The 20903-nt window shown below is 39.5% G+C and overlaps 1 protein-coding gene across 1 annotated transcript in view; it reads right to left on the bottom strand.

Moving 5' to 3' along the window:
* The window catches only part of TENM3 (teneurin transmembrane protein 3), a 235797-nt gene that overhangs the window by 176128 nt on the left and 38766 nt on the right, over window positions 1-20903 (bottom strand). The window lies entirely within an intron of this gene.

Here is a 20903-nt window from a genome sequence, read left to right as displayed (position 1 = left end):
TTGTTGTTGTTTTTTTTGTTTTTTTTTTTTTTTTTTTTTTTTTTTAAATAAAACCGTTTAAGGATCTTGGATGAGACAGGCAGTGGTTTTTGAAGGTCAGAAATAACATGTCTTCTGGCTAAATTAATTAGAAACCAAAACACTTTCAAACATGAAGGACACTTACAAGGCTTCTGAATCAAGCTGAGATGACTCTTTGCAATCTGTTCTAAGACTTCCCAGTGTGCTGAAAGCTGTACACACTCTTGTTAAAAAGGGCACCTATACATACCCTCCTAACAAGTTTACTGACTGCATCCCATAATTTCCATTTCTAGTGTATCACATGTAGATTGACCCAAAAAAGCCCCAAGCCCCTGCACCTGGTATGTACAACCAACCCTTAACGACTGTGTTTTGGACCTTTTCATCTCTGCATATAAAACAGTAAGTTAGTAACAAGTGAGTTTTAATTTTAAACTATTTTTTCATTATGGATTTCCTGTATGCTCTCCAACCTGTATGACTTGGCATTGGCATTTATCTCTCTGCTGGATCCTGCAGCCTTCAGTAGCCAACCTGCAGCGACAGTTATCTCTTAATTAATACTCTACATGCAAATGGAACTACCAAAAAGTGCTGTTGTACAGCACTTTTTTTTCTGTAAGAACAATTATTTATAACCAACATGGTTCTCTTTCTGTGTTTACAGCAGAGTTGACCACTGTAGTACCTACTGTGAAGACCTCCCCAAGGAAATACATGCATCGACAGACTTCCAAATATACACACACATATAAATAAAACTGTATGAATCCATCTACAGTGAAAAACATTGCAGTGAGAAGAAATTACATGCCAAGAACTCTTTTAAAAATAAATGCTTTCAAATGCATAGAAATGATGTTTGTGATCTATTGTGGATTTTCCATTTGTGCTTTGCTTTGTTTGTAAGCATAATGGATAATGACCCTTCTACCCATGAACTGGGAGGTGTACTTTTGAAGTTTCAAATCCTTCTGAGTGCTGATGAACTGTGCCTTCATGTCAGATGCAAACTTTAAACACAAATGACGTTTATTTTTCCTGTATTTCCTCAAAAAGTTAGCACTTCTAAACAAAACAGAAGTATTATATTGACACGTATTCTAACTTACAAAGTTGCAACTACTTCTATAGACTGTGAAAGCTAAGACTGTACAAAACCATAATCAAAGGATATTGATTTGAAAAACAAAATTAATCTATTAGACAGCAAGACAAATAATGGCCTGAAATATTGTAATTTGCCTTTTTTTTTTTTCCTCTTGGAAGTATAGTACAATAATCAGACTCTGTAATATAAAACTGGCAATTATCTTCTAAAAAAGAGAATGATTTCTTAAGAAAAATGGTTATGCCTTAGAACTGACACACATTTCTGAAGCAAACACTTTATGTTTTGAAGCATTTTGGTTGTTTCAAAAAGTTAACAGCTGCTGCTCAGCAGATTGTTAAATGAAAAGGAGTGCCCTGTTCTTACAGGGGTCAGACTGCATGACCACAACAGCTCCATCTTCAGTCCTGAGCTCAGGCAGTGCTCATTTTTGCTTTAAATGGGAGTTTTGTCTGTAAAGAAATTGCAGAATCTGAGCCTTAACTAACAAAGTATCCTAAACAAAATGCACAGATCTTTCCTCTTACTACAGAAAAATCTTTATTTTACTATTACTATTTTCAAAAAGAATCACCTTATAAATTCAGAGTCAGGTGTAGAGCAAAGGTCCACTCACCAAGGCACAAAGTCCATAAGCTGAACCAAAACCTCAAGGATCTCTAGCTCCAGGGTTTATTTTTTTAGGAGCTACTCTGCTGAGCTCAACTGACTCTTCCAGTTTATTTCCCCCAATATTAATTAAAAGTGCACATGAAAAATACTGGAAGGGAACAGAGAGCTATTCCCAGAAGACTGAAAATCTTCATTCTACTCAGAAAATCATGTCAAGTGATAGGTCTCTATTTTTAGAAAAACATTCAACTTTTTTGGGGGGTTGGGGGCGCAGTTTTGGACAGAAGCAAGCTGAAATCAACACCAGATTGCAAAATATTCCGATTAACTCCTATCTTCACTTGAGACGTAGATGTTCTCACAGGAAAATGTCACTTCTCCATTTAGAGCATCTGCTGGGACTCAGACTCCCCTGCCTTGTGATGGGAGTCTCATACAGCAGAGCCAGGACAAGGAGACACCCGCTCAGCCACCAACCTGGCTGTACAAGTGTCACACTTGCAGTTTTGGCCCAGCCAGGTGCCACTTGCAACCAACTTGCGGGCCCTGGCAGCCAGCACACAGCCCTGGTAGCTGCAGCATCAGAGCCAGAAGGTCTCCAAGGGCCCGTAGCACTTGGACTGTGCATACAGGGAAGCTCCTGGGGTCCCCATCTGGTTCCTGTGTAACCTGGCCCAAACCTGGCCTTTTCATACCACAGCATTTGGTGCCTGCTGAAGCACAGTCAAGAGGCAGAGGTGCATGGTTGCTCCACATGCAGGCACACATGCATAGCTTTGCACCTGAGCAATGCAAAAGGCACCCGTGCATGGCCAAGCACCTCTGCCTCAGTCAGAGCCCTCCTGTGCACATCTGCCTGGGGCTACTGCTTCACTGACCGCTACACGGGAGCAGGGGCAGGGCAGGAGAGATCTCAGGCAAGGGGAATGCGCAGCCAGTCGCTCTCTCTACTCGCTACTCGTCGATTCACACGCAAACCAAACTAAGCACTACACAGTGCTGTGAGAAAGAAACCAGCCCTTCTCAAAAGCCTGCCAGGATTTTCATGTTCAAAAAACCCATACTATAAACACGCCACAGACACAAGCTAAAACCAGGAAAAAACCCACCAGGGTTCTTTCTTTTTCCTGCATTTCCAGAAATGGAACCAAGCATCAAAAATGGAGCAGCTGGCAGATACTATAATCAATGCAGCAAGGTTAGCCACTCTGAGTCTGTCTTATATTCACTCAGCAATGATGCTGAAGTGTTTACCAAGTTTCCACTCTCAATCCTGACCTTCGTAAAAGACTGTCATTTTTCTGGATGCTGATACTTTTTCAGATGACAATTCATAAAGAGTAATCACCTATAAAAGCAACCTTTGAAGAAATGCTTCTTTGTTCTTCCTATCCATGACTTTTTATTATTACAGGTGAAATGGATTGAGCCATGTCACATCTGGTTTATCATTCTTCCAACATAATTCAGCGGTAGTCGATGCACTTTGTATTTTCACAGTTGCTTTGGGCTAAATTAGGGGGAGCAGAAAATGTCTTTTTTGAACAGGACAGGAAATGCATCTTGAAGAACATCAGACAACATGAAAGTTTTTCTGCAAGGGAGTGGGAGAGAGGCTTCTTAATGAGGAAATAAACCTTCTGAGAATGATTCACAAATCATTCAGTTTTTAGAATCAGGTAATTTCCCACTCTCATTCCTCCCACTCCTGTAAGAAGCAACTTAAAGAGGAGTGAAATCAAATACTAATTAATTAAATTTGATTTTCTTAATTCTACTGGGTCCTATATGAGAAAAGTAGTCTAAGCAATGACAGGGATACCAGTTTTGTCTCCTTTTGCTACCAGTGTGGCCACTGCCTTGCAGCCTGCCATAAAGGGAACAACATCTTTGAAAAAAAGCATCCAGAGAACTTCTTAATGACATCAAATTGCTTATGCTTGCAGACCACAGAATATGACTAGTTTTCTCAGAAGGAAACATAGCAATTTAAAGAGATTTTGATAGATGTGAACAAAGAGCAACAAACTGCTGAAAAAGAGTTCTATCAGCCTTGCTTACAAAAATAATCCTATTTTTTATTATTCCCAAGAATCACAGAATATTCTCATTTGAAAGGAACCTACAAGGATCACCAAGCCCATCTCAAGTAAACGGGGATCAAACCCATGACCATGGCCTTATTAGCACCATGCTCTAACCAATTAGTTCTTTTATTGTGGTTATTTATATCCCTGTGAGCTGCATTTTTTGCATTCTAGATATTTCAAAAGACCAGACCTGTGGCATTGCAAAAGAAGATGAGAAGAAGGAAGGATACAATGATTGTTGTCACCTTCACCAGCTTCTGACTGCCAGCTGCCCCAGCCAGTGGCACATGCTCCCCTGTGAGCTCTGTGTGCCTCCCAGCACGGCTCTGCAGGGACCAGAACAATGCTGAACAGGCACCAGAGTGAGCAGCACTACTGCCAGAGCCTTTCATGCTGCTGCTGCCTGCCTTCTCCCAATAAACTGAGGCAAACCAATAAAATGTCCCATAACACTCATGCCTACAAAAGCACGCACTTAGCAATAAGAAAGGAGAAAGCAATCCTGCCAAGGAAACATCAAACTTACACAACCAGCAGTGAACTCTGGAACGGCCTGAAGGTAACACCACCAAAATAGGTATTCTTGTTAGTTCCTTGTTGCTTCATTATCAAAAGCCCTTCCCTTCCTGCAGCACTTTCAAGTTCTATTTCTTGTTAGGGCTTTTTTCTGCTACATTAAGTGTAACTCCTTAACAAAGGAATTTTGGGGAGGGGAGGAATTAGAGAATTACCAGAAAATTGACTGTTGTCTCACACAGTACCACTCTCACAAGCAATGGGACATTTACTGGACATTGAGGTCTCATTACATCTAGTATGTAATTTATTTCTCTGCTGGAAGAGAACTTATCAGTTTTGCCCATGTGGAGAAAATGTTTCTACTTTAGAAACAAATAGACCACCACAGGCAAGAAGCTGGAAAGCTTAAATGAAAACCCACTGCATGATAACTGAAGTCAGCTCGCTACCAAAGCTGCTAAGGCAGCAGTGTTGAAACGGGACAGAGTCTGGGGCCAGATTTTTGATAAAGCCTCATTGAGGGATTATTTAGAAAACTGAGAACAGAAAAATCTCTAAGGTACTGAGAACTGAGAGAAAGCTGGACTCTGTATTTAGGTGTCTCTGGAAATTCAGCATTAAACAAAAACCCCACAAAGTCCCTTATTATTGCTTATATCTTCAGGCAAAAGTGTATTAGCTGAAGAGAAAATTTTGTGAAGAACTACAAAGCTGCATATTTTAGTCACTCTTCCACTGTAAGAAATTATTGATATCTAAAATACAACATATTTTGACTAGCATATAAACCTTTTGTTTAGCTTTTATTTTTTTAACATTTTATCTGTGTTTATACTTGACAGGACTGGATAAGTGCGCTAGCAATATGTACAATTTAATAAGATAAATTTCAAATAGTGTTAGTTACCCACTGAAGTTCAAAAGAATACAGACTTAGCAATTCTTAAATAAATATACAAACCCCTCACATTAGCCTAGGTGGGTCAGAAAATGCTAAATGGAGTTGAAAAAATACCTTTGGCCTCAGACTAAACACAGAAAATTTCAGTCCAAGAGTGCTTTTCATAAAGTTATGAGCTAATGAACAGAAGGGCATTCTAATAAAGTTTCATTAAATATTAGCTATGAAATCCAGCAGTAATATCATAATCTTTATTTCTTTGCCAACTCGACCACTTCAGAATAGTAAAAACCAAAGTAAAGTAAACCACACAAGTAACTGTGAAGAGGTTTTATGTCAAAGAAAATAAAAAAGGACCAAAAGATCGGGGGGAAATTCCAAAATAAAAAAAAATACTTGTTTATGCTTGAGTGGAGCCATGGGTAACAAACCCTCTTTACCAAGCTGCTTCCAGAATCCTTGGGCCTTGGTCCAGGGACAAGGGACACGCCAGCTGGGCCATCCATATCTGCCAGCAGGCAGAGGTTATCCATCTCTTTGAAAAGGGATGAAAGGAAATTGCTGTCTGAGTGCTCTGCAAACTCTGAAACAACTGCTCTCCAGCTAAACAGTAGGATTGCCAACAGAAAATGTACAAGTCTCTGAGTTCCCGAAAAAATTATTAATGTTGATGTATTCTACTTTCAAGATTCCCCCCTCATTACCAGTAAAAGCTGCCAGATAAAAACCAGTTATTACACAGAAAGCATTTAGACTGGTCTGGAAGCCCAGTCCTGTAAAACTACAATTCCCCACACATATTATGGCACGTGCTTTCAAAGATTATCCACGCCTTCCCACCAACCTTCACAAATGTCTAGTGCCAAAACATCAACCAAAGTACTTACTGATAAGAAAAGACATTAACAAATTTCTTATTTGACTAGATTTTTTTCCCCTCTGAAACAGACACTTTTAACAGGTTCTTGGCCAAGATTACATTTGTATTCACACAATGCCTCTTTTATGAAAAGATGTAATGCAACCAATTATGAGAGCAGCTCCTGAAAAACCCAGCTAATGGCTTGACTTGGTCTGCATTCATATCAACACAAAATAACTACTTTTACACAATGCTTGATAATGCAGCACCATGTAAGGAAGAGATTACGCAGGAACACTTAAAAGATGCTCATTCTGAAAGGATCAGACCTTACAAAATACAATTTATAAGCATGGAGAAAAGAAGAAACACAGAACTGAAATAATGTTTACCCACATTTCACTAATTTTGTTCTTGGGCATGTTAATGCCTAACACATGCAGTTTTCTGGTGCAGTTGCTGTTACTACATATAACTTAAATTAACCTCCTACACTTGAAATGTCATGATTTCTGCATGAAGAGATAAAGGAATAGTCTTAGCTCTCTTGCTCAGTTATCTGAGACACCTTTTTTTTGTGATTTGTTTGTATTTGTTATTTATCTTTGAGATATGGTAGTGCTCCAAATATTCCTTCTTTACATGTTTTCTGATGCAGTTACCATTCATTTCTAAGCAGTTCGAGCCTGCAAAGTCAATTCTTGGTCAGAATCTTTACATGCACAAGCAGAAAACAAACCACAGGATACTTCAAAGTCAGATCCTGCGACTAGAGGAGGCTGTTAATCAATGCAGTTTAATACAAAGCCCTCTGCCTCACTGATATTAAGATTATGCGTGCTGAGGTGAGCTGGCAGGGATATTAAGAACCATACACAAATTTCTTCTGAATAAAAATGATTCATCAGCCCATAACATTTATCAGCCTATACAAACTCTCAGGAATCCAACTTTCACTGCAAGTGTCTTTTTGTATCTATTTACTTCAGAAGATGTGGTATGAACGATAGCATAAGTTTTACTATGTTTCAGGCATAAGTGACTCATACATCATTCCATTTGAAAGAAAAAATCCTAACACGCAGTACGATATGTTACTGCAGCTGCTCCGTGGGAATAACGACATATCCACTTGGAAGGAAAATACATTTATGAAAATGCCTGATTAGCAGAAAACAATTCATTATAAACAGTAATACCCAACTGCTTTTTTGATGTTTTTATGGTCACAGTCTCTTTTCATGGAATCTATTGAATTAAATGCATTCACCTCTTCCCCTCCCATCCCCAGCTCAAAATAGTCTTCATTGATGTTATCCATAAAAACCAAACGAAAAAACAGCCTTTGAAGGAGGGGCTGTCATGTGAGTTGAATGTAAAGTTACTGGACAGAGTGCATCAAATTATCTTCTTACTTCAGGCATCTCCTACCAGGATCCCAGTTTGAGGGCAGAAATGCATGTTCTCTCTCTGTTAGCTTTGCAAAATACTGTATTTTTATTTTGCATGCCTCCAATCCCCTGCAAAGGTTATGAACTGAATGCTGCTAATCCAGCTGGAAACAAACCTCTGAGAACTGCACAATGTTATGTGAAGCCAAGGCAGTGCCACCTGCACCTCTGACCCCCTAGGGACAAGACGTCCCAATACCTTGGCCTTCCCTTTTACAACTAAGAAAATCTCTACCTTCTTCCCTCTTACCTTTCCTTAGTCTTTTATTTACTTAATGAACACTCTTTATTTTTCCTCCCATCATAATTAAAAAGTTTCAGACACCTTTTCTGTGACAAATTCATTAATTTATTCCACTAAAATTCCACTGAAAAAATTATCAAGACAAGAACATGTTGGCATGTTGATTGTAGCACTAATTAATGAATTATGCCATTTAATGTAGAGCACTGGCATACTAAAATAAACGTAGAAATTATTTACAACACTTTGAGACATGTACATAGGATAACATAAGGACACAGGTAATACTGGTAATGTCATCGCTTACTTTTCATGAAAGCAAACTCAAGACATGTTTAAAAAACAATGGGTTAAGTAGAGACAGTTGAGCAGTTCTTACAGGCTGTCCCACAACCACTCACCAAAACTGCACTCTTCAACACCAGAAGACACTCAGAACTACCTTTGTTCCCACCTGCTGCTGCTGTAGAGGCATCTCAGATGGTATCCCCTACTTTGGGGCCATGTAAAGGTGACAAACCAGCAGAGACAGCAGCTAACCAGAGAAAAGACACTTGAATGTTTTGCTTGATTCAGGCCAGATTAAGTCTGGGTCTCCTGCCTTCCAGGTGAGTGCCCCAGCTAATGAGCCTGCAGCTAATAGCAGAGCAACTTGTTATCCCTCTTTTTTTTCATTAAAATCTCTGAAGAATTGTGTTGAGTTCCTCATCAAGATGAATGCCAAGCTTGCTAAATTTTTCATCACACTGAATTCTTGTTCTCCTGCCAGCCCTAGTTATGTGTGAACATTTCAGACTCCCTCAGGCATTTATTTTACTACAGAGTCCTGAAATACTTAAGTCTATTAAGACCTAAAATAAACAGGCAAAAAGGAGGAATCTGCTAGTTGTTCCTCCAGTCTACATTTTAAGTAGACAGTGCCTACACCAGTGAAGTTCAGAAATTATTCTCAGTGTCACCAGTGAAATGATGGTACATTTGGCAACACACACATCAAGCCATGGCAGCTACCACAGTGGGGCTCAGCTCCACACCACAGCAGGAGCAGCACTGTGTGCAGGCTGTAAAGATCCAGCCAAATAGGGTGGATCCAGAAAAGCTGGATTTACCAAACATGCACACAATGGCTATTCTGCATGTGCATTACCTCTGGGCTTGTGCCCAATGCAGGCCCTGCCTGCTCCCTTGCTGCCAGGAAAAGAGGACAGCTGGGAGTAGACTATGACTGAAGAATAATTCACACTACTTGGCCTTGGTTACCCCCCTCACCAAAAGCCTTTCTGGAGCAGAAAGCGTGCTGGCTGCGAGCTAGACTGGCTTGCTGCTGTGCATTGAACTAGTGGGAGCTTGAGGAAAGGAGGCCAATCATCCAAAGACTTCAGCCAGGCCATGAAGGGCAGCAGACAACTGACTGAATTAACCACGGAGCTGCAAATCTTCCTGTCACGTAGGCTATGAGCTGTGCCTCCCTAAATTCCCTGAGAGAACACTCAGAAAAAATTCTTTAAATAAATTATCTGCATTTTAAGTCACCTATTGAAATCATTTTATGGTCACTCCCAGTTTATCTGTGCATTCTGTAGCTGCTCTCTCCATAGGAGGTCTGAAAATAGACCAAGCTTTGGTGTTTATCTTGAGGTCTCTTGTAGCCATGATATTTTATGAAAAATCCTTTGCTATGATTTTTCCTCCTGAGGAGCTGAGGAGCCTCAGGAAAGAAATGTAAACAATAACTATCTGCTGCTGTGGAATGCAACAGGTGCATCTGTGATTGGTGCATGTTGGTTGTTTCTAATTAATGGCCAATCACAGTCAGCTGGCTTGGACTCTGGGAGTCAGGAGTCTTTGTTATTCATTCCATTCCTGTTCTTTCTAGCCTTCTGATGAATCCTTTTCTCTCCATTCTTTAAGTATAGTTTTAGTATATCATATCAGCCTTCTGAAACATGGAGTCAAGATTCACGTCTCTTCACTCGTCCCCATCTCCTCACACAAAGCATCGACCAGAGTCTCTTACTCACTACCAAGAGCAAACTCTAAGAGCACTTCCATCCACAATGCTGAATTATTATTACTATAGTCACTGGCATTATATCCTTAGAAAGGAAATACAAATGGCCAATTTGTGGCCAGAAAATACCAAGCCTGATATCAGATCTAAAGATCAATATTACTGTCTTACAGAAACTCCATGCAAGTGTAAAAAAGTATGTATGGATTACACAGTCTTATGTTGGATATGCTATGTACAAAGAAGGCAATGTTAATACTAAATCAGCTGTTGTCAGTTGCTGGTATGCACAAATCAACAGCTCATGCCTGTCCCTGGCATATCCTCAGAAATTTCCCAAAGACCAGACCATCTTCTACGTAATGCCTCTTATCATCCATACTTCCACTTTTGTAGGTTTTTTTGGTTGTGTTTTTTTTTAAAGTTTATTTTAAAAGTACTTTGTGTCTTCTTCTGTATCTATTTTGTTTGAAGCAAACTTTAAAAATCCTCTTGTTACACAGTTTCTCTCCTACACTTTTTCAAATTATTTTTATATAGATGTTAGTCCTTAGGAGACCAATGCTCAAGATCCCTGTAATGAACTAGATTTAACATGGCTGTAATATATCTCTGTAATCCTGGCAGGTGATGCTGCGTAAAAGCACAATCTAAGATGAAAAGCCTCGAAGCTTTTTGTCATTCAGGCTTGTGAGGGATTTTTTTCCTCAATACAAAATCTGACAGCAGGGTCTTGCCAATGTCCAAGCAAACTGATATCCAAAGCTGATATCCAACTTGTTCCTTGCCCTGTTTATGATACTGCCAAAATACTTTGCCAAAGAGATCTTCCAGAAGGCAAAATCAAAACAATTTCCCTAGACATTATGAATACAGCGGGGAGAGATGTGGGGAAGTCTTCCTGAAACCTGTAATTCTGTAAAGTGCATGTATTTATCATTAAAAAAGTAGGGTTGGACTAGAACTTGGCAGTTCTTTTACACGCTATTTCCCTGTGCTAGTGAAGAATTATGATGGTACTTCAGTTTTCTGGTCTGTCCACAGTAATTGTCAAAAGTGAAAGAACAGGAACAAAATCACCATCAAGAGTTTTATGTGAATCCCACACAACAGTTCTCAGTTCTACAGGTAAATTTTTATTTTATCTTAGCCTGCCAAACTGTTTAAATTAAAATCACATCATGTTAGTTCCATGTATTACTTGTAATTCATTTTACCTCATTAACTAGTGATTTTTGCCCTGTTTTTCTCTCTCTTCACCTCACCTATTTTCAGCTTGACAAACTGAAAACATGCCAATACAAAAACTGTTTCTTCCTATAATTGGCAAAGTCTTTATGCATAACTGGAAAAATGCTGTAATCCCAGTTAAAACAGACTCTTTTCTCATTCCTCCAATGCGAGCACAATGGCAGTATCAGCTTGAGTGGTGTGTCTGTGATGAATCAGATCTCATGCCCCTGAATGCCCATGGAAGAAGAAAAAGAGAATCAGTCATTTCTCCCACTGAGGACTGACAGGATGTGAAACACAGAGGAGAGTGAAGTTGGAGCATCAGAGCTGCCAGTTTTTCCATCACACGGGACTCTATAAAGGACCACAAAGCCTATTTCTGTGAGATAAAAACACAGGAACAATTTCTTGCTCTGCCTCCACGGACTGAGTGGGACAGAGCTGTCCTCAGCGGAGCTCTGCAGTGAAATCATGGCTACGCTTCCGCAGACACCTGAGAAGCTTTCCTGCTCTTTGCTTTCAAGAAGCAAAAGGACCTGCTGTCAAGGATTTCACCTGCCATATTCGTCTGTCTTGTGGAGTGAGAACACTACTTAAGGAAATTAAGAGCTCAGGAACTTGAGAGATTCAAAATTTAAGCCTAGTGTGACTAAAATTCATTTCCAAATCCCTAAAATCTGAATATATAATACAAACACTGAAACAGCTTTGTCCAAAGAAATGCTAGAGTGTGACCCCAGAAGTATCCTTCAGTCACTTTTTTATTCAGCTTTGAATGGGAGCTGTGTAATGAGGAATGTCAAAAGAATATCCCCCCAAAAAGAAATATGACAAAAGCTTCACTCAGAAACCACACATGGTGCTGTCACACATTTATAACCCGCGAGCTAATATTTGTCTAATGTAATTTAAGACTGATAATTACTGATAGAGGACATATGTGTTTTCAATAAAAAGAAATTGCCAGATTAAAAATACTGCTTCCTTTCTAGAGGACCATGGTTTGAAATAACATCTCAGATTTATATAACTGAAATAACAACTCTATAAATTTTCAGGATTTAATTTTTTTTTTCTTTGTAAATGAAATCTTGCCCTTCCTTCAACTGTTTGCATCATTCTCTCAAACACAAGTAAGGGAAATGAAAATATACAAAATCAAACAAAGGAAAACATAATAGTATGTTACTTGCAAATAAGATCAGAAGACCTGCATTTTTTAAATCCAGCTTTTAACAACTGATCTGGTTTTAATTTATTATTAAAATTATTATTATTATTACGTTAGTGGAAACAAGAACTCTGCTATGGGGGGGTGTTACAGAAGTATGGGAAAAAAGCCCCCAAATTTTTCTGTGAACGAAGTAAGAAATGGCTGGCACTAGACAGCATTCACCTGAGAGTGCAAAATGATAAGGGAGAATAACGGAATTACTAATGAACATCCCTCTCCACAGTGCCTTGTTACTCGAGGTCTCCAATGTGGCTAATGTGCTGCCAAATCCTAATACAGGTTCCAGAGAAGCTCCAGGGGAACAGCAACCTGCAAACCTGACATCTATACACTAGTGAAGTTAATAGAAACTGTAATAGCAGAAAGACTAAGTGGGCCCTAAGTGGGGTCTAAGAAGAATCAAATTTCAGTTTTCATTAAGTGAAGCCTTACAAAATTAACCCAATTCTTTGAATAGGTCAAACAAACATGTGAAACCAGTGATGCAGTCAATCAGTTTCAAAAAAGCTTTTAACAAGTACTTTACCAAAGGCTTTTAAAGGAACTAAGCACCCATGGCAAAACAGAGGTCTCTGCACAGCAACATGACTGGTTAAGAGACATAACCAGAAATTAGGGGTAAATGGTCAAACCTGCATAGTGAAGGAAGCCTACTAGGGGAACACCACTGGGATCTGCACTGGGATCTGCTCCCATTCCCATACCTGTAATTGACCTGGAAAGGTAACTGAGCACTGAAGCAACCAAGTTTGCAGATGATACCAATTTATTCATGGCAGTAAGGATGAGGGCAAGTGGTGAAGAATCACAGGACCTTATGAAATTGAGTGACTAGACAATGGAATGGTAAATTAAATTCAGTGTGGATAAGTGTAGAGTGATGCACATGGGAAAACATAACCTTAACTTCACATGTACAGTGATGGGCTCTGAGCTGAACATTATCGCTCAGGAGTCAGACCTTGAGGTTACAATAAATAGCGCCATCAAAATGTCAGCTCAGTGCTCAGCTGCCAAAAGAAAGCAGCCCAAATATTAGGTATTGTTAGGAACTGAACAGGAAGCAAAGCAGAGAACACAATTATGCCACTTTGTAATGTCACTCAGTTCATACACTGTCTCTTCTTCCAGTGATATGTTTCGGGACATGCTTCGTCACTGAGTATTTTGTGCTTACTTTTAAAAAAAATTGGAGCAAACCAGAAAGCATCTTAAAACAGAAGAGTGACCTGCAATTAGGGGGACAAAGACAGCAGTTTCAACACTGTCTGCATCTCAGTTGCACAAGAGTTCTCTGTATCCAAAACTCAAGCAGAGAGGGTCTTCTACATACTTGCAGATAAACCATACAAAAAAAGAGATTGCACACGAATTACACACCTCCAACCAATGAGCTCTATTATAAGGCATTGCTATACATCAAAAGCTTAGCTACTGCTAAGTGCACAAGCTTTACCCAGTACTTGAAATCCCTGGGAAAGGACAAGTTTGAAGATTTGCCTTCACTCCAGCAGCATACAGCCAACTAAAATTCATTTTGCCATGTCATCTTGAAGCAACAAGGTTTAAGCCTTAAGGGTTGCTACAAGTGCCCACAAAAGGGTAAGTAAAAACAATTTAAACTAAAAATCTTCAAAGTCTTGTGTTACTCCCTGCTCTCTTTTCCTCATTTTCTTCCCCATCAGATAGCCTGCTCAAGATGCTGCTGGAACCAGTCTTTTGGTGCTTGACAACAGAAAATCACTTTTACCTACTGAGGTTCTGTAACAGGGAACAACTAAATTAAGTCTAGGCCTTCAGATTTCTTGCTAATCTCTATACATCTCTACAACATCTAGTTATTGCTTTTATGAGAAAAGGCTTGTCTGTGTGCTAATGGACTGGTATTACCTGTATCTTTGTCTAATTTCATGAGCCACAACAATGTTCTGGTTTTTATTTGGATTGTTACACATCAGACACAAATTCTGTCTATCAGTAGTGGCTACCTATAGTGTACCCTCTACTTGCATAAAATACTGTCTATTTACTTCACATATTCCCAATCTTGTGTATAGGAGAGATATACTCTCACCACAATTTATAACCAACCTTTACAGTAGCTTTGCCTATCATGTAATAGAATAAATAAAGAGAGAGAATACATTGGCAGAAAAAGCAGCATTGTGATAATTGATTATTACCTAATTTTAAACTCACAAATGTATCAAATATGAACAGGAGTACTTTTCAACAAGAAATAAAGCCATGTGGGGTATTTAATTAGCTTAAACTGTTAGCTAAGAGTTGCTACCACATTTTAAAACAGATGAAGATGAAAATAACACATTTAAAACAGATCAAGATAAAAACTATTTTTTGCCTTCGTTTTAGCCCTACATTGCATTAAAAATCCCTTAGTGATTGTTTCTATTCAAATGTTACAGTGTTACACCATGAAATAAAGATTTTTTTTTATTCTTTTCCTACAGCTGTAATTTTCTACTGTTGAAGTAATTGAAGTTTCTTTCTTTTTCGAAGGCACTTTTCAATTTGTGCTGCCCAAGCATGTTTTAAAGACACATCATGAAGGACACTCAGCAGGATGAGCTCTGGAAATATAAGTTATCTCAACTAACAAAATGCTTCTACAGGAATAAACAGTATGATTTTAATTAAAGTAGAATGAAGAACACAAAGTAAATATTAGCTGGTAGCAATGCACTAAAAATTTCAGTCACCACAAATAAATAAGAGTCAATCCAACCTCTCACAGAAATGCCTCCAGCATTCTCAAGACAAGGCACAGAACTGATGCTGTGACAGGATGCAGACTGAACTCAAGGGAGTTCAAGGCACATCACCTCACTAACTCAAGCTCCATGTCCATCTATTAGATGAGACAACATTTTGGCAAGACTGCATGCACTTTAGTCGTCCAAAGAAAACCAAAACCAACCACCACCAACCAGGCAACCACCACCGTCTCTTTCTCTTCTGCTGCCCACAACAAATTAAGTGACTGTCTGTCTCCTAAGCGACAGAAGAAATATTAATTAATCACAGAATCCCTTGTATCACTACATAAATCATTCTGTTGAGCCCATGTTGGTTTCAAAGGGCAGAGCTACGTTGCTGCAGCTGCTGCCTTTGAGCACTGGCAATAGCACTGGGCAGCTACAGATCACCGGCAGAACAGGTGAGCTACAAAACAGCAGCCTGCCCTTTAAAAGTCCTAAAGCACTCTGAAACTTTAATTCTTCATGCAGTTAGAAAACACTGAACAGATGAAGTTTACAGAAAGCCATTCTAACAGAATTCCTCATTACAGCTCTAATTACAAGCTTCTCTATAATGTACACCTGACAACATCGTGAAAAGCACTTTGCTTTAAAGGTCAGCAGAACTAAAAGAACAATTTGCTATTTATAGTAACAGGTGAACTTTTCTTATTTGGCTGCTTAAGCAGCCAACCCTTGAGTTGAATGTAATTAGGGAGGGGGTATTCAATTTACAGTATCCACAAGTAATGATAATTACACTGGTTCAAAAAAGCTGTTGGTAAGCATAAGAAACCCTCGTAATTACATCCCGTTTCCAAAATTACTTGAGCACTGTGAACTTGAAGCATTTCAGCAAATGAAGGCCAAGGCACATAAAGGAGAGCTACGGCGCTTTAAAAGCTGCGCTGTTTAACATAATGAGCCGCCCGACCGGAGGGAGATCGCCGAACGCGCTCCGTAACTCACCCCGACAGCCCACGCCATCTCCTTCCTGCTCACAAACATCCATTAAGAAAAACATAAGCCGGCTCCCTCACTGCCTCCTTCCCATCCTTCGCCAGCATTGCTCAGCTCCCCTCGCAGAGCGGCCCCGGGAGCCAGCCCATGGAAGCGTGCCGGGCTCCGGGAGCCTGTCTCGGGCTCCGGTTGCCGATCCCGCCGCGCTCAGGAGAGCGCTGGAGCTGCGAGCGAGGAATCGCCGCCGCGTCCCCGGCAGCGCCGCGCGTGCGGCAGATCAGCGCGGTCAGCAGCCCGCCAGGACGAGGTGAAAAATAAACAAATAACCACGCTCACGGCAGCTGCGGCGATCGCTCGCCGGAAAATTATTCAGGCATTATGAGGGAGATGGTATTAAACGCTGCCACTTGCAGCTTCACGGCTCTCTGCGTATTCGCATCAGCCTGGGATGAGCACTTAAGGAGTATCATCAGAGAGCTTGCCCAGCTGAGCATCTTCCATTATGTTTTTGTCTTAAAAAGAGATAGCAGGAACCTTCTCTGCCTGACAGGCAAAAGGCTTGTCATAATTCATTAATAACACAGCCTTGCTCAGGTTTCCTTCAATGAAATCAGGCAGGCATCCTATGAAGAAAATGCTGAGTGAACAACAGCTTCTCCAGACACAATGCAATAAACTTGCCAGCACTTGGCACCATTTGGTGTCTGAGACAAGGATGACCAACGCTATTCGACAAGACCTGTCAGAGTCCCTTAAGGCTCCTAGTGAAGAAACTCAAAAACCCAAACAGTAATTCCTCAGCAGGATGTAATTCACTGCTTAGAAGCAAAAACTTCAGCTGCAGAGATAAATGTACCGGTCTGCTTTTGCTATGCTCAGGGTAAAGCTGGCAATTTACTCTGAGGAACTGTTTGCATCCAAAGGGAAAAAAGCAAGAAGAGGTGTGGTAAAAAGCAACAATTACAGTATCAGATAACTGAAAAAATTAACATGACTATCACAAGTCTTCCACAATCTAGAAAATACAGCTGAAGTGATCTGTAAGGAAAGGAAACAAGCTCAGGCCAACTGTTAAGATAAAGACATTAGGACAGCATCCAAGCAGGGACGACAGAAAATTACTTACTTTTTTCTTTTTTCCTTTGTCTAGTATGCATCCATTCATACAGCACCTGTTATATTTAATTGAGTCTCATGTACTTCCTCCTAAGAGATCGGTTCCATTATTAAAAAAATGAAGAAAGGTACTCTTACTTGTATTTGATCTACCAGCTCTCCATACACTCACATTGCTTCCTATGACAAAATAATCTGGTAATACAGTAAGCAGATGCCATCCCAGTAAACAGCATTTGTTATGATCCAAGTTTTAAACAGCCTTCAGCATAAAAGCTAGTACTACAGATTTTATATTTACTATGACAGGGTTTCTGGGTTTGCATGTGATTTTTAAAAGAAAAAAATCATACAGTTGAAGCAGTCTAAACAGACAGAAATTAATTTTGTACTAATAGAAAAAGCAAAGAATGTACTGACGATGGTTAATTAAGGATTTTAGAATATCTGTGTCACAAAATCATCTTTTTTGCAATAAAGTGGGCTCAGGTAATTTGCAAACAGCACAAAATTATTGCTTCCCTAAGCTCCTTTGTGTTTTACTTAGGCATGATAATTTATTTTGAGTGCAATATCTGTCATTAAAACTGTGGCTTATAAACATTATTAGGAACAGCTCTATTAGCATGTCTAGAGATTGCTGTATTTGAGCAGAATGCAACTGATTGAACAGAAATCAATAAAGGTATTTAATGATTTCATGAGAAAAATAAGTGACCCTTACACCACTAATGGATTAATGTCACTTATGTGCAACACATTGCATAATGCTGACATAGAGCTACTCAAAGCAGTGTCACTTATTTCATATGAGTGCCTTAAAACCTTATCAAAGGGAAATTGTGTTTTAATGCTATTTCAGATGTCATTTTTTAGAGGATTTTTACAATCCCATTTCATAAAGCAGAAAGCATGATCTGAATTGTTACAAGTAGCTTTTGTCATTGGCACATGTACTAGGTCACCCCCTGAAGTTAGCTGGTGAATGAAATCCTGAACAGGGGGAGGATAACACTTGGAAACACTACTCAAACAACCTGTTTATTGTCAGCTCTCATCTCTCAATACGCCTTTGCCTATATATCTGAATCTTCCACTAATTACCAAGACCATGCTTTGCTAGGGAAGGGAAACTACTCCTCATGGTCAGTACTACAGCACGAGATAGACGGGATGCACAGCTCCCCAGCACGCTTCTTGGGAATCCAAACAGAGGAGGGAGAAAATCTAAATGACAGATGAAATGCCATTGAAGAAATGCTTGCCTCTCAGCCATTTAAGCAACCTCTCAGATCTTTTAAGAACATGCATGTCTGTCTGTCCATCTTCAATACACTGCTTTTTTATCCCATTTTACATCTATTCACTAAAAAGCAACTGTGGGTTGCAATTGAGCACTGAGCACAATTGAGCAAACCATTTCATGGTCTTGCTCCTTTATTTGCACTTTAACAGACTGAAGACGAAAATATGCAGTATTTACTTGGTATTTCTTCAGTGACATGAAAGCTCCTTTTTGGAAAGGAAACAAGCCAAATTCAACATGTCACCATACACTAAGCACACTTTGCCATGACAAGGCTGCCTTTACAATTCCTTTATAGTAAACCCAAATGTAACTAGGGGGAGCTGATGTTCGATTTTCTTCTTCTATTTACCGTATTATCTATCATAATTTTTTGGGCAACATGAAGAAGTGAAAATAACTAAAAAAAAACCCCAAACCTTTTTCCTAAAGATAATACAGTCCCAGCCTTCATATACAGTTTTCACCTGAAGAAATGGGAAAAAAACTCTGTTCAGATAAAACAGGGAAGCAAATGCAAAAGCTTTTCTGACTGCCTTGAACGTTTCCTTATTTCTCCCCAAAGGATACTCCAGTAAATGTAGCATCATAATTGCCTATAATTGACTCCATTCTTCAATTTTTAAGGCAATCTATAAAATATGGATCTTTTTGTCAACTGGGAGACAATTTTGTGTCACCACACTGTTTATCTTGTTACAGTGATCGCAGCTGCACTTGATATCATTTGCTACCACTCAAACTACCTTATTTTGGCTGTAATCCTGCACCTCTCTACATTTAATGCACTGCACACTAGTTAGCTCCAACACCAAACACTTTGAGTGCTACCAAAGGGAATTAATTGCTGCAAGATCATTGTCATAGGGGATAACGGTAGCAATGATACAGCAGCAGGTAAAGCATAAGCAAGCAAGCTGTTCCAATCCATCAGTGTACTTCATGCTATTCTGTCATTAGTCCATCTCACAACTTACTGCACATGGATCAGAGGGGATGGGGGACAGAAGAAAAATGCAAAGCAAAACTGCTTTGCTGCTGTTTTTCTATGACACCTGCTGTTTTATTCAGTTTGCAGCATTTTAAGGTAAACTTCTAACACTCTGGCTGTACGGACTGTTATGACATCATGGCAGTTTTATATCAGACTCTTAGGTCACAACTGTATGAAGACCACTGAATGTAAATGACTGCATCTGGCCATTTCTAACAGCTGAAATACCTTAAACACCTCACAAAGATATTGGCTTCAAACACAATCTTTGAACGACAGAATTGACTTATCTTTTTTTCCCCCCTACATCTTCCAATAATTATTTTTATTTATATCTCCTCTATATGCTACGACACTTCAACTGAAAACTAAGTAAAAGGATGATAAAATCTAAAACATAAAAAATCCAAATACAAATAGCAAATGATTGATAGAAACATTGATGTAATCCTGTCCATAGCAACAGTCTAATTATGAGCATCTTGGCAGTGAGCCTGCTCTATGTGTTGATTTTACCCAGCAGAGAATGCCATACAATCTATCTTTGTGTTATGTGCTATATGACTACATGGAGAGGCCAATCAAAGGGGAACAAGGAATAGAGAAGTTGTAGTAAATTACTGGGGTGATTCAGGAGTAAGTACATTGACCATGAATAATTCTACTCCTGAGGATTAGCAAGGCTAAGAAAAAGGAGCAGTAGGGAAGAAATACCAGGAGGGTGCTACCCACAACAGAACAGTACATTCCTCAATTACAGTGATCACAGCATACAACATGAATATACCTCTTCAACAAATGACATGAATTACTCAGTTTAAATAGTCCCCTCTCAAACTCTTCCTTCCAGGATCTCCATTGTGTGTAGTAGGAAAGCAGGTCCCCCTAAAGCAGGGACACAGGGCTCAGGGGCCATGGCTACATGACACACTGCAAAGCAAAGCTTGCCAGAAGCAGCAGGTCTGCTGGGTGGAGCAGCCACTGCCAAGAACCCAGTGGCCTTGGGATTTGTGTTTTAAGGGTTTCACTCCTGAACAACACTACAACACAGCTAAAGCAGGCACATCAGAGGGGATGCACAACATCATGGGTGAGCTGCAGAGTTCACTCCAGTAAACTAGAGGGCAAGGAAGCAATAGTGACAACTGCAGGGACCTTAACAGGAAAAGGTAGCTGTGCAGGTTTAGGAGGTTATAAACTAAATTGTGAAATCTGTCTGTGACTGCTTCTCAATATACCTGCAGGTAATTTTCAGACAGAAACAAAAAATATAATAGAATTGTAATTTACAATTAAACTTTATTCCAATGTCTATGTTGGAAAGTTTGTAAAAAAATGCCAGCAAAAATGAACACAACATGTATCAATCTGTACACAACTGCAATCTACAGTGCTTATTTATAAAAAGAAAATTTTATAAAGTCCTTAAATTTCACATCTGTTTTTGAAGCACCATTTAAGACAATGTCTCCGAAG

This window comes from Onychostruthus taczanowskii, unplaced genomic scaffold, assembly GCF_017590055.1.
Source record: "Onychostruthus taczanowskii isolate IOZ18803 unplaced genomic scaffold, ASM1759005v1 scaffold12, whole genome shotgun sequence".
Taxonomy (NCBI): Eukaryota; Metazoa; Chordata; class Aves; order Passeriformes; family Passeridae; genus Onychostruthus; species Onychostruthus taczanowskii.
The sequence above is the reverse complement of the archived record's forward strand: the minus strand, read 5'-3'. Positions and strand labels throughout refer to the sequence as shown.